The sequence below is a fragment of the Balaenoptera musculus genome, chromosome 9 (genome assembly GCF_009873245.2).
Source record: "Balaenoptera musculus isolate JJ_BM4_2016_0621 chromosome 9, mBalMus1.pri.v3, whole genome shotgun sequence".
Taxonomy (NCBI): Eukaryota; Metazoa; Chordata; class Mammalia; order Artiodactyla; family Balaenopteridae; genus Balaenoptera; species Balaenoptera musculus.
This window is the reverse complement of record NC_045793.1, coordinates 42,832,303-42,849,524: the sequence shown is the minus strand read 5'-3', so window position 1 is coordinate 42,849,524 and position 17,222 is coordinate 42,832,303. Positions and strand designations below refer to the sequence as shown.

The following is a 17,222-nucleotide window of genomic DNA, read 5'->3' as shown; positions in this document are numbered from 1 at the left end:
CCTGGTCTGGGAGGATCCCACATGCCGCGGAGCAACTAAGCCCGTGAGCCACAATTACTGAGCCGGCGCGTCTGGAGCCTGTGCTCCACAACAAGAGAGGCCGCGATAGTGAGAAGCTCGCACACCGCGATGAAGAGTGGCCCTCGCTTGCCACAACTAGAGAAAGCCCTCGCGCAGAAACGAAGACCCAACACAGCCATAAATAAATAAAAAAAAAAAAAAAAAAAAAAAGAAGACTCCTCCATCCCGCCCCCGCTCGAGGTCACGCTCGGTCCCGCCTTAGGCCCCGCCCCTTTAAAAAAAAAGGGCACAAGAAATACTCAAATCAAAAACAAACAAACAAACAAAAACCTTCAAGATTATAAATGAGAAGGTGGCTGACTTTCTATTAACAGTCAACAATGGGATAAAATTCCAAGGTCACCAGTGTTATTTTGCATTGTCAGTATTTTTAATCAAAAGTAAACATAAGATTTTATTCTTTACTAACATCATGCAGGACAATTTATTGGTTTTAATTCCAAAGCCATTTGGATTTAGTTACAGCTTTAGGTAACTATTCTTGTTTTTATTATTCCTGCCATTCTCATGAATACCTTCATACATTTTTCAAAAACACAAGACTAAAGAAAAATCAACTCAAGTGCATGGAGATTCAAGTGCCATCTCCATATGCAACCCAAAATAGGAGATATGTTCTGGTTATCTCTGCCTTATTTTGTACTTAAAATAAATCTGCTAAGTGCTCACACTACAAGCATTAAGTATTTAAAATAAAAGCATTTATGTAGAGTCCCCATAAGACCTCCTATTTCATAACTGAGAAACAGGCAAATGTTCCTTGAATTCTATTAAAACAGTTAAATATCAGCTATATCAACAATTACTAAACATGCCAAATCCAAGCAATAACTATAACAATCTTCAAACAGACTACATATGCAACATGGCTACTAAAAAAGTCTTACATTAAAAATAACCATAGTAGAAAGAGTCATACTGAGTAATATCTGTGATTCAGGGGTCCTTAGGTACCAAAGATCAAGGGAAGGTATAGTTGTCCTTCCAAGATACTTAGCTTTTAGGCATAATTTAGCTTCCCCTGTAAGTATTTTTGAGTGTACCATTCCTAAAATGCACATATAAAAATTCTTATATTAACAACCAAATACAACAAAGGATTTTTTTTAAATTTATTTATTTATTTTTGGCTGCGTTGGGTTCTCATTGTTGCAGCAAGTGGGGGCTACTCTTTGTTGCGGTGCGTGGGCTTCTCACTGCAGTGGCTTCTCTTGTTGCGGAGCACGGGCTCTAGGCGTGTGGGCTTCAGTAGTTGCAGCGCGTGGACTCAGTAGTGGTGCGCAGGCTCTAGAGCGCAGGCTCAGCAGTTGTGGTGCGTGGGCTTAGTTGCTCCGCGGCATGTGGGATCTTCCTGGACCAGGGCTCGAACCCGTGTCCCCTGCATTGGCAGGCGGATTCTTAACCACTGCACCACCAGGGAAGTCCCAAGGATTTTTTTTAAAATACGTATCACAAGTCTTGAAACTTCAATCGATACATATAAATATTGAGTGGAGCACAAATAGTAAATTATATAACATAAGTTAAATGCTAAGTAGATAATGACTGATTTAATCCCTGGACAAATGAATTATGTAACGCTTTATAAGTTTCCACAATATACTTATTACTTCAGCTGCAACCTAAAGAAGTTTCTTTGATAAATACTACAGCCATCATAAACTATCATTCTTTCACCAGTCCAAACATTTAATAGATACTTCTATGTCATATCATTCTGTATAAAAAATATCAGTTCTTTCCTTACTTTACTATGAAACTTCTCAAACATACACAAAGTGGAGAGAATAAAATGAACCCCCTTACCATCTTCAAGAATTCCCAAATATCCAGCTCCAACAATTATCAACATTCTGCTATTGCTGTTTCATTTACCCACCTACCCCCATTTTTTTTTTGGCAAGGAAGAGAGTTTTAAAGCCAATACCACATATTTCTTTTTGCCTGTAAAAAACAGAATGTATCTGTAACAGTTTTTTTTCCAACTACCCACAATATTACCACATTCAACAAAATAAATATTAATTCCTTATAATGTGATATCCAGCACAGCTCAGTTTTTCCCACTTGCTCAAAAATGTCTTTTTAGGAATGGTTTGTCTAAATCAGAATACAAACAAGGTTCACACATGGGATGGGGCTGTTACATCTCTTTTAATCTTCTAACAGCTTCCACTTCTTTAAAATTTTTCCCTAGCTATTTGTTGAAGAAAACATGTTGCAATCTGGATTTGGGTGACTATGTCCTCCTGGTATTGTACAGCATGTCCTGTAGTCTCTGTATAATGCAGTTAGATCTAGAGGGTTGATTAAATTCAGGTTCCTTTTTGTTTGACAAGAGAACTTCCTGTTGCATCACATCATTATTAGCACACTGGATTGAGTGACTTACTTTTAGTCATGTTAAGTTTGATCAGTGGGTTCAAATGTTGTCAGCCGAATTCATCCCTTATAAAGTCTGCCATCAAACATTCACCTTATTAACAACCTAGATCCAACTGCCTAGATCCATTACTTCATTAGGGGTAGAAAATATTTTCTAATTCTCTAATTCTTTCTGTATTAGCTGTGCTTCTTCTAAAAGAACTTTACCTCATCAACCATTTGCATACCTAGATTACACAAGAAAGACAGCAAAAATGCTCAATTTATTCCCTTTATCAGTTTCCAGAATGAGTGCCCAAGCAACCTCCAGAAGTGACCAAAAAGTTTTGGTTTAAGTATCATTATGAGCTTGTGGAATTTTATGTTTTTCAATATACTGCCACCTGGTTGTTTTTTTGTTAATCCTCAAATTGCACCATCTTTGGCCAGTAGGAGTCCCTTCAGGTTGGATCCTATGTCACCTTGACATGACCTCTGTAGTCTCTAAGAGCTTCCTTGCTTTCGGGCACACCAGGTTCATCTTCCACATTTCTTTCCCCAGGCCTGGAATCAGCCACTGTTCCAGGGGCCTTGATTCCTTTTAATGGGAAATGGCATCTAGAGACAAAATCTGGGGTCTAAGAGTGCTTATTGTCACTTGCTATTATTTCTAAGATTCTTCATTGAGGAGAGCTAGAAAATATGTATTTTTGAGAAAGAGAAACTTAAACCCTGAATATATATTCATATTTCCAATTTTAATTAAACAGTATATGGTTTTTTATTTGTATCTCTATCACCCTGAAAATCTTTCTTGCTAATGATATTAACAAACGTATGCCATTAGCAAAAGTACTTATATGCTTTATCGTACTATGTATAATCTCAAATAATAATAATAATATTGGATGAGGTTTAAGATTTCTTGTCACTTTTTTCCGTCCTTAGATATATCCCATTAGGGATATGCAGTCAAAATACTGTTTCAAAATTACTTGTAATAATTCTTCTTACAGTTTTGTCACCATCCTGACATTGTTAAATTCTTTTGTTGCCATTTAGGAATTTTTTTCTATTTAATTTTTTTTAATTATATACAACACACATGGAAACAAAGTAAAAATTATAGAACAAGGTACAAAGAGGTTTAGCTTCTGTCCCTACCCTCTTTCTCTGTAATTCTGAATTACCCTTCCATCATTTTTTAACAACATAACAAACCTGAATACAAATACACTTGTATTTCCCTTCTTTTCTCACATAAAAGATAGTACACGATACTCCTTTGTACCTTGTTTTCTCACTTACTGTACCCTGGAGATTACTCCTTAGCAGTATAAAGATGTCTTCCCCATTCTTTTTAACAGATGCATAATGCTCCATTACACAGAAATACTAAAGTTTACAGTATGGATACTTGAGTGTTTACAGGCTTTTGTTATTAATCGTAGTGTCCTTCTTTCATACTATTCTATTTATTTCTCTATTCCCCCACCATATCCTGGAACATGGAGCTCCCTGGTGATCTTCATAAAAGCAATCTTGGTGGAACAGTAGGGTAAAAACTTAACTGGAACGGATTCAAGAGAACAGGAGAGGAGTACAGATACAGTGAATATTCGTAATTTATAAGGAGTTGTGCACTAAAGACAGGAAAGAAATAAAACAACAGCTAGAAGGGAAGTGAAATCAAAGAGGGTCTTGTTTGTTTTACTGTTTCGTGTTTTTGTTTTTTTAGGAAGAGAGAAATAACATGTTTGTATGCCAAGAGGAATAATCCAGTAGAAAGGAAAAACTGAGGATGCAGGAGAGAAAAATAGAGAATTTCAAGAGCAATGTCCTTGAGTAGCTAATAAGGGGTAGAATCTCGTGTGAAGGAGTTGGACTTAGAGAAGAATATGGCAGATAGGTGAAGAAATGTTGAGAAACTTGTACATGATCCCACTACCACCAGTCTGTGCCTCAGTTTTCTTAACTGAAAAATGAGGGCAATAATAGTACCTATTTCACAGGGTTGAATTTTCACAACAATGAAAATGCACACAAACCTCTAAGAACAGGGCAGAACACCTAGTAAACATTCAATGAACATGTGATACTAATCTCTAATACCTGCTTCTCTTACATCATGCTGTTTCCTGAGGATCTAATGAGAGATTATGTGAAAGTATTGATAAGTTGTATGACTAATAGCAGACTATCTTCATTATGTATAAGAACATGATTAGGACACTGCTAAATAGGTTTGGTTAAAGTTGCAGTAACTATCAGTTTTAATGACTAAAAAAGCAAGCCCTAATCCATGTTTGAAGAGCTTTCAAGAATCAGTTTAAAATGACATTTACAAATACCAAAAGGAAAGCTTTTAATTAATTTTAGCTTCTCTACACAGAGAGAAAAGTAATTTGACATTGGTAAAAAGAAGTCCATGTCCAAAACATAAGTTACTTACCTTCAGATTTTTAGTGAAAGGATGTATTGGGTGCTAAGATGAAAGAAGTTATTTACCAACTACTGCTTCAAAATGTAAGAAATCTATATATATTACCTGCTTTCTACATAGGTAACCTCCATTTTACTATTAAACTGTAATGGTAATGGAATTAATCATGTACTTTATCACAAGTATCACTTTTAAACAACATGGGGCATAAAAATATGCTACAACACTCATTATTTTGGACTATTGGCAAATACATATATATATAAATTAAGTACAACGGCAACCAACTTAGACAGTTTACTCCCGTAATTATTTAGTAGATAAGTTTAAAACAATTTTTTTTTCACAGAAACAATACAGATCACCATCAGTCAGCAACCTCACAGATTTCAGAAGCCCATGCTTGAAAAACTTAACCATACAAATTAAACATATTTAGAATGATCACTTACTTTAAAATGCAGGTACTAAATCTCATGAGAGTCAGCTACAAAGTAATCATCCTGTTATCTATAATGATAATTTTTACATCAAGATAAAAACCCAAAATTAAAGATTTCGGAGATTGGTTCAAGATGGCAGAGTAGAAAGACGTGCGCTCACTCCCTTTTACAAGAGCACCAGAATCACAACTAACTGCTGAACAATCATCGACAGGAAGACACTGGAACTCACCAAAAAAGATACCCCACATCCAAAGACAAAGGAGAAGCCGCAATGAGACGGTAGGAGGGGCGCAATCACAATAAAATCAAACCCCATAACTGCTGGGTGGGTGACTCACAAACTGGAGAACACTTAAACCACAGAAGTCCACCCACTTGAGTGAAGGTTCTGAGCCCCATGTCAGGCTTCTGAACCTGTGGGTCTGGCAACGGGGGGTAGGAATTCCTAGAGAATCAGACTTTGAAGGCTAGCGGGATTTGATTGCAGGACTTCGACAGGACTGGGGGAAACAGAGACTCCACTCTTGGAGGGCACACACAAAATAGTGTGCACATCGGGACCCAGGGGAAGGAGCAGTGACCCCAGAGGAGACAAAACCAGACCTACCTGCTAGTGTTGGAGGGTATCCTGCAGAGGTGGGGGTGGCTGTGGCTCACCATGAAGACAAGGACATGGGCAGCAGAAGTTCTGGGAAGTACTCCTTGGCGTGAGCCCTCCCAGAGTCTGCCATTAGCCCACCAAAGAGCCAGGTAGGCTCCAGGGCTGGGTCGCCTCAGGCCAAACAACCAACAGGGAGGGAACCCAGCCCCACCCATCAGCAGACAAGCGGATTAAAGTTTTACTGAGCTCTGCCCACCAGAGCAACAGTCAGCTCTACCCACCACCAGTCCCTCCCATCAGGAAGCTTGCATAAGCCTCTTAGAAAGCCTCAGACACCAGAGGACAGACAGCAGAAGGAAGAAGAACGACAATTCTGCAGCCTGTGGAAGCAAAACCACATTCACAGAAAGACAGGACTTTCTACCAGATGAAGGAACAAGACAAAACCCCAGAAAAACAACTAAATGAAGTGGAGATAGGCAACCTTCCAGAAAAAGAATTCAGAATAATGATAGTGAAGATGATCCAGGACCTCGGGAAAAGAATGGAGGCAAAGGCCGAGAAGATGCAAGAAATGTTGAACAAAGGCCTAGAAGAATTAAAGAACAAACAAACAGATGAACACTACAATAGCTGAAATGAAAAATACACTCGAAGGAATCAATAGCAGAATAACTGAGGCAGAAGAACGGATAAGTGACCTGGAAGACAGAATGGTGGAATTCACTGCTGCGGAACAGAAGAAAAAAGAATGAAAAGAAATGAAGACAGCCTAAGAGACCTCTGGGACTACATTAAACGCAACAACATTCACATTATAGGGGTCCCAGAAGGAGAAGAGAAAGAGAAAGGACGTGAGAAAATATTTGAAGAGATTATAGTCGAAAACTTCCCTAACATGGGAAAGGAAATAGCCACCCAAGTTCAGGAAGCATAGAGAGTCCCAGGCAGGATAAACCCAAGGAGAAACATGCTGAGACACACAGTAATCAAATTGACAAAAATTAAAGACAAAGAAAAATTACTGAAAGCAACAAGGGAAAAACGACAAATAACATACAAGGGAACTCCCATAAGGTTAACAGCTGATTTATCAGCAGAAACTCTACAAACCAGAAGGGAGTGGCACAATATATTTAAAGTGATGAAAGGGAAGAACCTACAACCAAGATTACTCTACAAGCAAGGATCTCATTCAGTCAACAGAGAAATCAACAGCTTTACTGACAAGCAAAAGCTAAGAGAATTCAGCACCACCAAACCAGCTCTACAACAAATGCTAAAGGAGCTTCTCTCAGTGGGAAACACAAGAGAAGAAAAGGACCTACAAAAACAAACCCATAACAATTAAGAAAATGGTAACAGGAACATACATATCGATAATTACCTTAAATGTAGGTGGATTAAATGCTCCAACCAAAAGACACAGGCTCGCTGAATGGATACAAATACAAGACCCATATATATGCTGTCTACCAGAGACCCACTTCAGACCTAGGGACACATACGGACTGAAAGTGAGGGGATGGAAAAAGATATTCCACGCAAATGGAAATCCAAAGAAAGCTGCAGTAGCAATACTCATATCAGGTAAAATAGACTTTAAAATAAAGAATGTTACAAGAGACAAGGAAGGACACTACATAATGATCAAGAGATCAATCCAAGAAGAAAATATAACAATTATAAATATATATGCACCCAACATAGGAGCACCTCAGTACATAAGGCAACTGCTAACATCTATAAAAGAGGAAATCGACAGTAACACAATAATAGTGGAGGACTTTAACACCTCACTTACAACAATGGACAGATCAGCGAAACTGAAAATTACTAAGAAAACACAAGCTTTAAATGACACAATAGACCAGACAGATTTAATTGATATTTATAGGACATTCCATCAAAACACAACAGATTACACTTTCTTCTCAAGTGCACATGGAACATTCTCCAGGGTAGACCACATCTTGGTCACAAATCAAGCCTCGGTAAATTTAAGAAAACTGAAATCATATCAAGTATCTTTACCGACCGCACGCTCTGAGATTAGACATCAATTACAGAGAAAAAAACGTAAAAAACACAAACACATAGAGGCTATACAGTACGTTATTAAATAACCAAAATCACTGAAGAAATCAAAGAGGAAACCAAAAAATACCTAGGGACAAATGACAATGAAAACACGACAATCCAAAACCTCTGGGATGCAACAAAAGCAGTTCTAAGAGGGAAGTTTAGAACAATACAAGCCTACCTCAAGAAACAAGAAAAATCTCAAATAAACATTCTAACCCTACACCTAAAGGAACAGGAGAAAGAACAAACAAAACCCACAGTTAGTAGAAGGAAAGAAATCATAAAGATCAGAGCAGAAATAAATGAAATAGAAACAAAGAAAACAATAGCAAAGATCAATAAAACTAAAAGCTGGTTCTTTGAGTAGATAAACAAAATTGATAAACCTTTAGACAGTCTCATCAAGAAAAAGAGGGAGAAGACTCAAATCAATAAAATTAGAAATGAAAAAGGAAGAGTTACAACGGACACTGCAGAAATACAAAGCATGATAAGAGACTACTACAAGCAACCCTATGCCAATAAAATGGACAACCTGGAAGAAAGGGACAAATTCTTAGAAAGGTATAACCTTCCAAGACTGAACCAGGAAGAAATAGAAAATATGAACAGACCAATCACAAGTAATGAAATTGAAACTGTGATTAAAAATCTTCCAACAAACAAAAGTCCAGGACCAGATGGCTTCACAGGTGAATTCTATCAAACATTTAGAGAAGAGCTAACACCCATCCTTCTCAAACTCTTCAAAAATTGCAAAGGAAGGAACACTCCCAAACTCATTCTATGAGGCCACCATCACCCTGATACCAAAACCAGACAAAGATACTACAAAAAAAGAAAATTACAGACCAATATCACTGATGAATATAGACGCAAAAATCCTCAACAGAATACTAGCAAACAGAATCCAACAACACATTAAAAGGATCATACACCATGATCAAGTAGGATTTGTCCCAGGGATGCAAGAATTCTTCAATATATGCAAACCAATCAATGTGATACACGATATTAACAAATTGAAGAAGAAAAACCATATGATCATCTCAATAGATGCAGAAAAAGCTTTTGACAAAATTCAACACCCATTTATGATAAAAACTCTCCAGAAAGTGGGCACAGAGGGAACCTACCTCAACATAATAAAGGCCATATACGACCAACCCACAGCCAACGTCATTCTCAATGGTGAAAAACTGAAAGCATTTCCTCTAAGATCAGGAACAAGACAAGGATGTCCACTCTCGCCACTATTATTCAACATAGTTTCGGAAGTCCTAGCCACGGCACTCAGAGAAGAAAAAGAAATAAAAGGAATACAAATTGGAAAGGAAGAAGTTAAACTGTCACTGTTTGCAGATGACATGATACTATACATAGAGAATCCTAAGGATGCCACCAGAAAACTACTAGAGCTGATCAATGAATCTGGTAAAGTTGCAGGATACAAAATTAATGCACAGAAATCTCTTGCATTCCTATACACTAATGATGAAAAATCTGAAAGAGAAATTAAGGAGACACTCCCATTTACCACTGCAACAAAAACAATAAAATATCTAGGAATAAACCTACCTAGGGAGACAAAACACCTGTATGCAGAAAACTATAAGACACTGATGAAAGAAATTAAAGATGATACAAACAGATGGAGAGATATACCATGTTCTTGGATTGGAAGAATCAATATTGTGAAAATGACTGTACTACCCAAAAGCAATCTACAGATTCAATGCAATCCCTATCAAATTACCAATGGCATTTTTTACAGAACTAGAACAAAAAGTCTTAAAATTTGTATGGAGTCACAAAAGACCCCGAATAGCCAAAGCAGTCTTGAGGGGAAAAACGGAGCTGGAGGAATCAGACTCCCTGACTTCAGAGTATACTACAAAGCTACAGTAATCAAGACAATATGATACTGGCACAAAAACAGAAATATAGATCAATGGAACAGGATAGAAAGCCCAGAGATAAACCCACGCACCTATGGTCAACTAATCTATGACAAAAGAGGCAAGGATATACAACGGAGAAAAGACAGTCTCTTCAATAAGCGGTGCTGGGAAAGCTGGACAGCTATATGTAAAAGAATGAAATTAGAACACTCCCTAACACCATACAGAAAAATAAACTCAAAATGGATTAGAGACCCAAATGCAAGACCGGACACTATAAAACTCTTATAGAGGAAAACATAGGAAGAACACTCTTTGACATAAATCAGAGCAAGATCTTTTTTGATCCAACTCCTAGAGTAATGGAAATAAAAACAAAAATAAACAAATGGGACCTTATGCAACTTAAAAGCTTTTGCAAAGCCAAGGAAACTACAAACAAGATGAAAAGACAACCCTCAGAATGGGAGAAAATATTTGTAAATGAATCAACGGACAAAGGATTAATCTCCGAAATATATAAACAGTTCATGCAGCTCAATATTAAAAAAACAAACAACCCAATTAAAAAATGGGCAGAAGACCTAAATAGACATTTCTCCAAAGAAGACATACAGATGGCCAAGAAGCACATGAAAAGCTGCTCAACATCACTAATTATTAGAGAAATGCAAATCAAAACTACAATGAGGTATCACCTCACACCAGTTAGAATGGGCATCCTCAGAAAATCTACAAACAACAAATGCTGGAGAGGGTGTGGAGAAAAGGGAACCCTCTTGCACTCTTGGTGGGAATGTAAATTGATACAGCCACTATGGAGAACAGTATGGAGGTTCCTTAAAAAACTAAAACTAGAACTACCATATGACTCAGCAATCCCACTACTGGGCATATACCCCGAGAAAACCATAATTCAAAAAGACACATGCACCCCAATGTTCACTGCAGCACTATTTACAATAGCCAGGTCATGGAAGCAACCTAAATGCCCATTGACAGACGAATGGATAAAGAAGATGTGGTACATAATACAGTGGAATATTATGCAGCCATAAAAAGGAACGAAATTGGGTCATTTGTAGAGACGTGGATGGATCTAGAGACTGTCATACAGAGTGACATAAGTCAGAAAGAGAAAAACAAATATCGTATATTAACACATATATGTGGAACCTAGAAAAATGGTACAGATGAACCAGTTTGCAGGGCAGAAACAGAGACACAGATGTAGAAAACAAACGTACAGACACCAAGGGGGGAAAGTGGCGGGGGTGGCGGGGGTGGTGTGATGAACTGGGAGATTGGGATTGACATGTATACACTGATGTGTATAAAATGGATGACTAATAAGAACCTTATAAAAAAATAAATTAAATTTTAAAAAAAATTAAAGATTTTGAAAACTCCTAGTCCTAAAACTATGAATCCCAGTTTCAGAAATACAAATACTCATCAAACCTTTAAACCTAATAGCACATAATCTATTTAACCCAAAATATAGCCAATTGAAATAACATTACTAGAAGCCCAGAGGCTGATAATCCCTTATCCCCAAGTCCTAGTTTTTTAAAGCCTATACCCACTGAACAGAAAAGCTGGGCAATGGCTAAGCAAGTCCCTCAGCAGGATGAGGAAACAGCATGACCAACAGCACCCTGCAAAAGGTTTGCAAGAAGAAAAGACCACAGCATTCACCATTTGCACCTCTGGAAGAGCAATCAAGGTTTAGAAAATCCATTAAGAAGCATTTGTACATTTCATTCGTATCTTTAGCCACTGTCCCTCTCCAGTGTCTTCCATCCAATTCTAAAAGTTAAGGAAGCTTCTTCAGCTGAGATGCAAATTTGCTTTTCTATCCAAGGCCTCTCTGTCCCTCTCAGACCCAGATCCAGATATCCAACTGCTTGTTAGACATCTGACACTTTCAAATATCTTTTTTTTTTTTTTGGCCGCACCAGGCAGCATGCGGGATCTTATTTCTTGGACCAGGGATCAAACCCATGCCCCCTGCAGTGGAAGCATGTAGTCTTAACCACTGGACCACCAGGGAATCTCCACCTTCAGATATCTTAATAGGCAACTCAAAATCAAAACATCTACAGGGGTTCTCAATTCCCAATTCCCCAGATCTTTCCTCTTGCTTGTTCCCTATTCCATAGCAACTTGCCACCAGTTGTTTAAGCCAAAAATCTGGGCATTATCCTCAATTTTTCTCTCACCTTGTCTAACATATCTAACCATCAGCAAATCTTACAGACTCTATCTCCAAAAGTCCCTCTCAGTCCATTTCTTTCCATCTCTATTGCCATTACCCTAACCTAAAACCATCACCTCTTGCCTGAACTTCTGTAATAGCTTCTTAACTGGTCTTTACACTGTGTTCTACAGTCAGTAAATAGAGTGATCTTTTAAAAATGTGAATCACTCCTGTGACTCTCTAATGGATTCCTACCACTCTGGATTGAATTCTAATTCCACACCATAACCAGATGGTCCCAGCAGATCTGGTTTCTGTCTCTTTCCAACCTCCTCTGATCATAATCTTTCCTCCTCACTCACTAGCCAAACTGGCATTCACTTAGATCCCCAAATATGCCAAGCTCCTCCCCAACTCAGACATCCTACTTGCAACAGTCTCTCCCAGCTCTCGCAGGGCTAGCTCTTAATCATCTTTTGGGTCTTAGCTTTAAAATGACCTCCTCAGAGAGGTCTTATCTGATTTACAAATTTAAAGTAGAGTATTTCCTTTCACACACTCAGTTTGTTTCCTTCATAACACAAGCCATAATCTGTAATTATCTGCACATGTTTATTTCCCTAAGTGGAATATGAGTGCCAAGAATAAACGAGGGTCCATGTCTGTCTAGCTCATCCCTTTACTCCCAGAGCCTAGCACTGTGTCCTGCAGAGTAGATGCTAAATGCCGATTTATTAAATGAAGTGTTATGAGTCCAAAGGGGCTTACACAGATTTGGAAGACACAACTTATTTGAAGTTCATTATATCAGTTATTTTACATGTAATCATTAAGAATGGAAATGAAGTATTTAGTCTGTGAATCACAATACTAGCTTAAAACACTTGCTGGTTCTAAATTCATTTGGTTCATTTCTACAAATGGTACTGATATTAGCATATTATTATACTATTGAAGGAGCAATCATGTGTTAGTATCTTAGTATTAACTTTACTCTAAATTAATAGTCAACTTAAAGTAAATATATCTTTTCACAGCAAGGGAACATCAATTTTCAAAAAAGCAGAATGTAACAAAATTACATGGAACTTCCCGAAAATACATGAAGCAAAAACAAGTGTGGATGAGGATATGAAGAAAGTAGAACTCTCATACATTGCTGGTGGGAATGTAAAATGGAACAGCCTCTGGAAAAGCTTGGCAGTTCCTCAGAAAGCCACCATATGACTCAGTATACATCCAATTCCATTCCTAGGTATATACCAAAGAGAACTGAAAACAACACGTCCACACAAAAACCTGTAAAGGAATGTGCACAGCAGCATTATTCATAATAGCCAAAAAGTCGAAACAACTCAAATGCTTTGATGAATGGATAAACAAAATGTGACATTTACATATAATGGAATATTATTTGGCCATAAAAAGTAATGAAGAACTGATACATGTTATAACATGAATGAACCTTGTAAACATTATGCTAAGTGAAAGAAGCCAGACATAAAAGGCCATATATATTACAGTTACATTTATGTGAAATTTTCAGAATAGGTGAATACATATAGACAAAAAGTAGATTACTGGTTACCAAGGACTGGGGGACAGAGAATGGGGAGTGACTGCTAATGAGTATGGGGTGATAAAAATGTTCTGGAATTAGACAGTGGCGATGACTGTACAAATTTGTGAACTACTAAAAACCACTGAGTTGTACACATTAAAGGGCAAACTTTACAGTATGTGAATTATATCTTAATTTTTTAAATTGTTGCTTTAAATTGAATATTCAAACACCTTCAGATATCAGAAGTAAAAGGAAAAAGAATTCTTTAATTTTACTTTGGGTGAAAACAGAGAAAAAGTTTTCATGTGCATAAATTAAGAAGATTTGAAATTTTTTCTACTAAAAAAATTAGTGAAAAAATTCAGTTTAAATCAGTGAATTTAATTTAAATATCTGGAAAACCAGTGGTTAGACATGATAACAAACCACACAATAATCAACTGAATTTTCAATTGGTTTGCATTATAATCTACAGTATTAGGAAAATAACAGATTTTGAGATCTAAATTCAAATTCAGTTTAACTTGTAAAAGTGACACAATTTTATTTATCCAGACCTACTAACAGTATTTTTTACCTTGATGAAAAATCCACTTCTGTATTAGGGTAAGTAATGCTAGCTGCTATAACGAACCTCAAGATCTCAGTAGCTTAACACAATAAAAGTTCATTTTTCTCTCAATAAAAAATGTTACATGGTATCCTTTAAATGTAAGAATTCAGAAGACTCAGGATTGGAAAATCTAAAATGAAGTACTAATTAAATTGTCAATGAAAATTTTCTTCTGTTAAGATACTGGCTACACAGATTAACATATAAATATACTTGACTACCTCTGTTAACAACACCACCAATTCTTCCTGTTGCTCACATCCTACATCTAACAGTCAGCAAATCTTCATAGGTACAGTACTTTACCATCTCCCCTGCTCCACCCTAGACGAAGCCTGGTGATATACGGTAGAGTAGAGGCAGCTAAATTACCAAGTTGGAAACATCCTGTTGGCACTCTGAGTAGCCCAGAGACAAAACTATACCACTCCAAATATACGGCTGCTTAACCAGCTGGCCCAAAAACTCTGCTACCCACTTAACAGAGGTTGCTAAAAACCAAGGTGAGGAAAGCTCACCTGCTAGTATAATATGCAAAAATAAATCCTAAACTGGGGAAAGATGTTTCCTTTCTAAAAGGTTTAAATATATTTTATCTAAAGTGTCTGACTTTTTAATGTTTATTTAACTAGATAGCAAAAACAGATAAAATACCATGTATCCCTAATGCACTTAAAATATTCACAAGAGTCTAACAGATGAGTTCACAAGGTGAACAACACTTTTATATTTCTGGAAAGTCACCTAGTTGGTATCAAAAGATTAGATTTTTTACGTGAAGGACTAAATGGGTCTTTCATAATTATGAATGGCTTAAAAAAATCATGTCCTTAGTATACCCAACTTCAACATAATCAAATAGCTCAGTAAAAGCAACGGTTAACTTATATATTAGTGCAAAGAACTACAGCCCAATTTCTTTGAAAGTGGTAATTATTAACATTTCAGTTCTTATATACAGTTCAGCTGTAAGTGTCAAACAGCTTTAAAGAGCTGGTTCTCAGTGCACAAAATATCGTTTCTGTGGTAAATGAATCCAGTGAATTTGTACTGAACATATCTCCCTCCCATTCCCACTAAATCCACCCAATCGAAAGCCTCGGGAAATTCAGAAACACTGTAAATGGAAGCAGAGCTTACCCAAACTGCCTCTACCTCTTATCCCCTTGCAACAACAGTAAACAAAACCAGCTTACAGAGCTTACACAACAATTTCCTCTGGAACTCCAAAGGGACATTCCCTGCTTAGCTGTTTCTACTGACAGGCCAAATCAGGTATGCATACAACAGAGATGCCAAAATACATGACTGCTATGGTTCATACAAACAAGCAGGGAATGTGAAAAGACAGGGCAAAGCAATGTACTTGGAAGTCTTAAGATATTATGTTCCCATACCGTCCCTATAATTTATCAAAATTAACAAAAATAACCACACACTAAGCTGACATGCATTAGAACGGTATTAAGACTATGTTACCCATTCATCTGTAGCCTTTAGATGACAAACCATCTAAACACACACGCCTTTTTACAGTCCACTTACTTCCTTTTAATTTGCAAGTATATAACTGAGCTGGCCAAATCCCTAAATGCCTTTCCTTCATCTTATTATATATAACCACCATATGGTTAAGACCTGAGGCTTGCAAGTCAGACCAACCTGGGTACAAATTCCGATTCTACTACTTAAAGTTCTATGACCTTGGGCAAAAAAAAAATCACCAAGCCTCAGTTTCCTCATCTATAAAACAGAGCTGATAACAGAACTCACAGCGTAAGCTGTCTATGAAGGATAAGTATGATAAACATATAAAGTGCTTACCAGAATGCCTGGTATACATAGCAACCTCTTAGTAAACGGCAGTTTAAAATCACAGCACCAAATATGACAGTTAAATAAAAGCATTTACGGGCTTCCCTGGTGGCGCAGTGGTTGAGAATCCGCCTGCCAATGCAGGGAACACGGGTTCGAGCCCTGGTCCGGAAAGATCCCACATGTCGTGGAGCAACTAAGCCCTTGCACCACAACTACTGAGCCTGCGCTCTAGAGCCCGCGAGCCACAACTACTGAAGCCCGCGCGCCCTAGAGCCCGTGCTCCGCAACAAGCGAAGCCACTGCAACGAGAAGCCCACACGCCGCAATGAAGAGTAGCCCCCGCTCGCCACAACTAGAGAAAGCCCGCGCGCAGCAACAAAGACCCAACACAGCCAAAAATAAATAAAAATTTTTAAAAATCATTGAAAAAAAGCATTTAAGACCATCAAGTCAATATTCATTATGTGTGGGAATTCCATGGTGGTCCAGTGGTTAGGACTCCATGCTCTCACTGTTGAGGACCCGAGTTGAATCCCTGGTGGGGGAACTAAGTTCCCACAAGCAGCGCAGCGCAGACAAAAAAAAAATTATTATGTAAAGGAGAGAAACTTAAAGTTCTAGAAAAATCCTATTTTTAAAAGCACTGATGCATGATTAAACAAAACATTACCTTCACAGTACTGTTATTTTCCAAAAAAGACATTAGAAAAAGGCAAGGAGTTAAACAAAACAAATTTCAGTCAGCACTCATTCAAAACTTTTAACTTTCCATCAACCTTTGACAAGAGTCTTATAAAACAAAAATTATTTGTGTGTGTGGATTATAGCCCCTTTAAATCAACAGTTCTGAGATGGTTAAGCAAGCAAATTTTAAAAATGACCTGCTTACTTATGCTAAGTGAAATAAGTCAGACAGAGATAAATACTGTATGATATCACTTATATGTGGAATCTAAAAAATAAAACAAACTAGTGAATATAACAAAACAGAAGCAGACTCACAGATATAGAAAACAAACTAGTGGTTACTAGTGAAGAGAGGGAAGGGGGGAGGGGTAATAAACAGGTAGAAGATTAAGAGGTACAAACTATTAGGTATAAAATAA

General features: G+C 37.4%; 1 protein-coding gene across 1 annotated transcript in view; it reads right to left on the bottom strand.

The window, feature by feature from the left end:
• Positions 1–17,222, bottom strand: part of HERPUD2 (HERPUD family member 2) — a 48,604-nt gene that overhangs the window by 25,069 nt on the left and 6,313 nt on the right. The window lies entirely within an intron of this gene.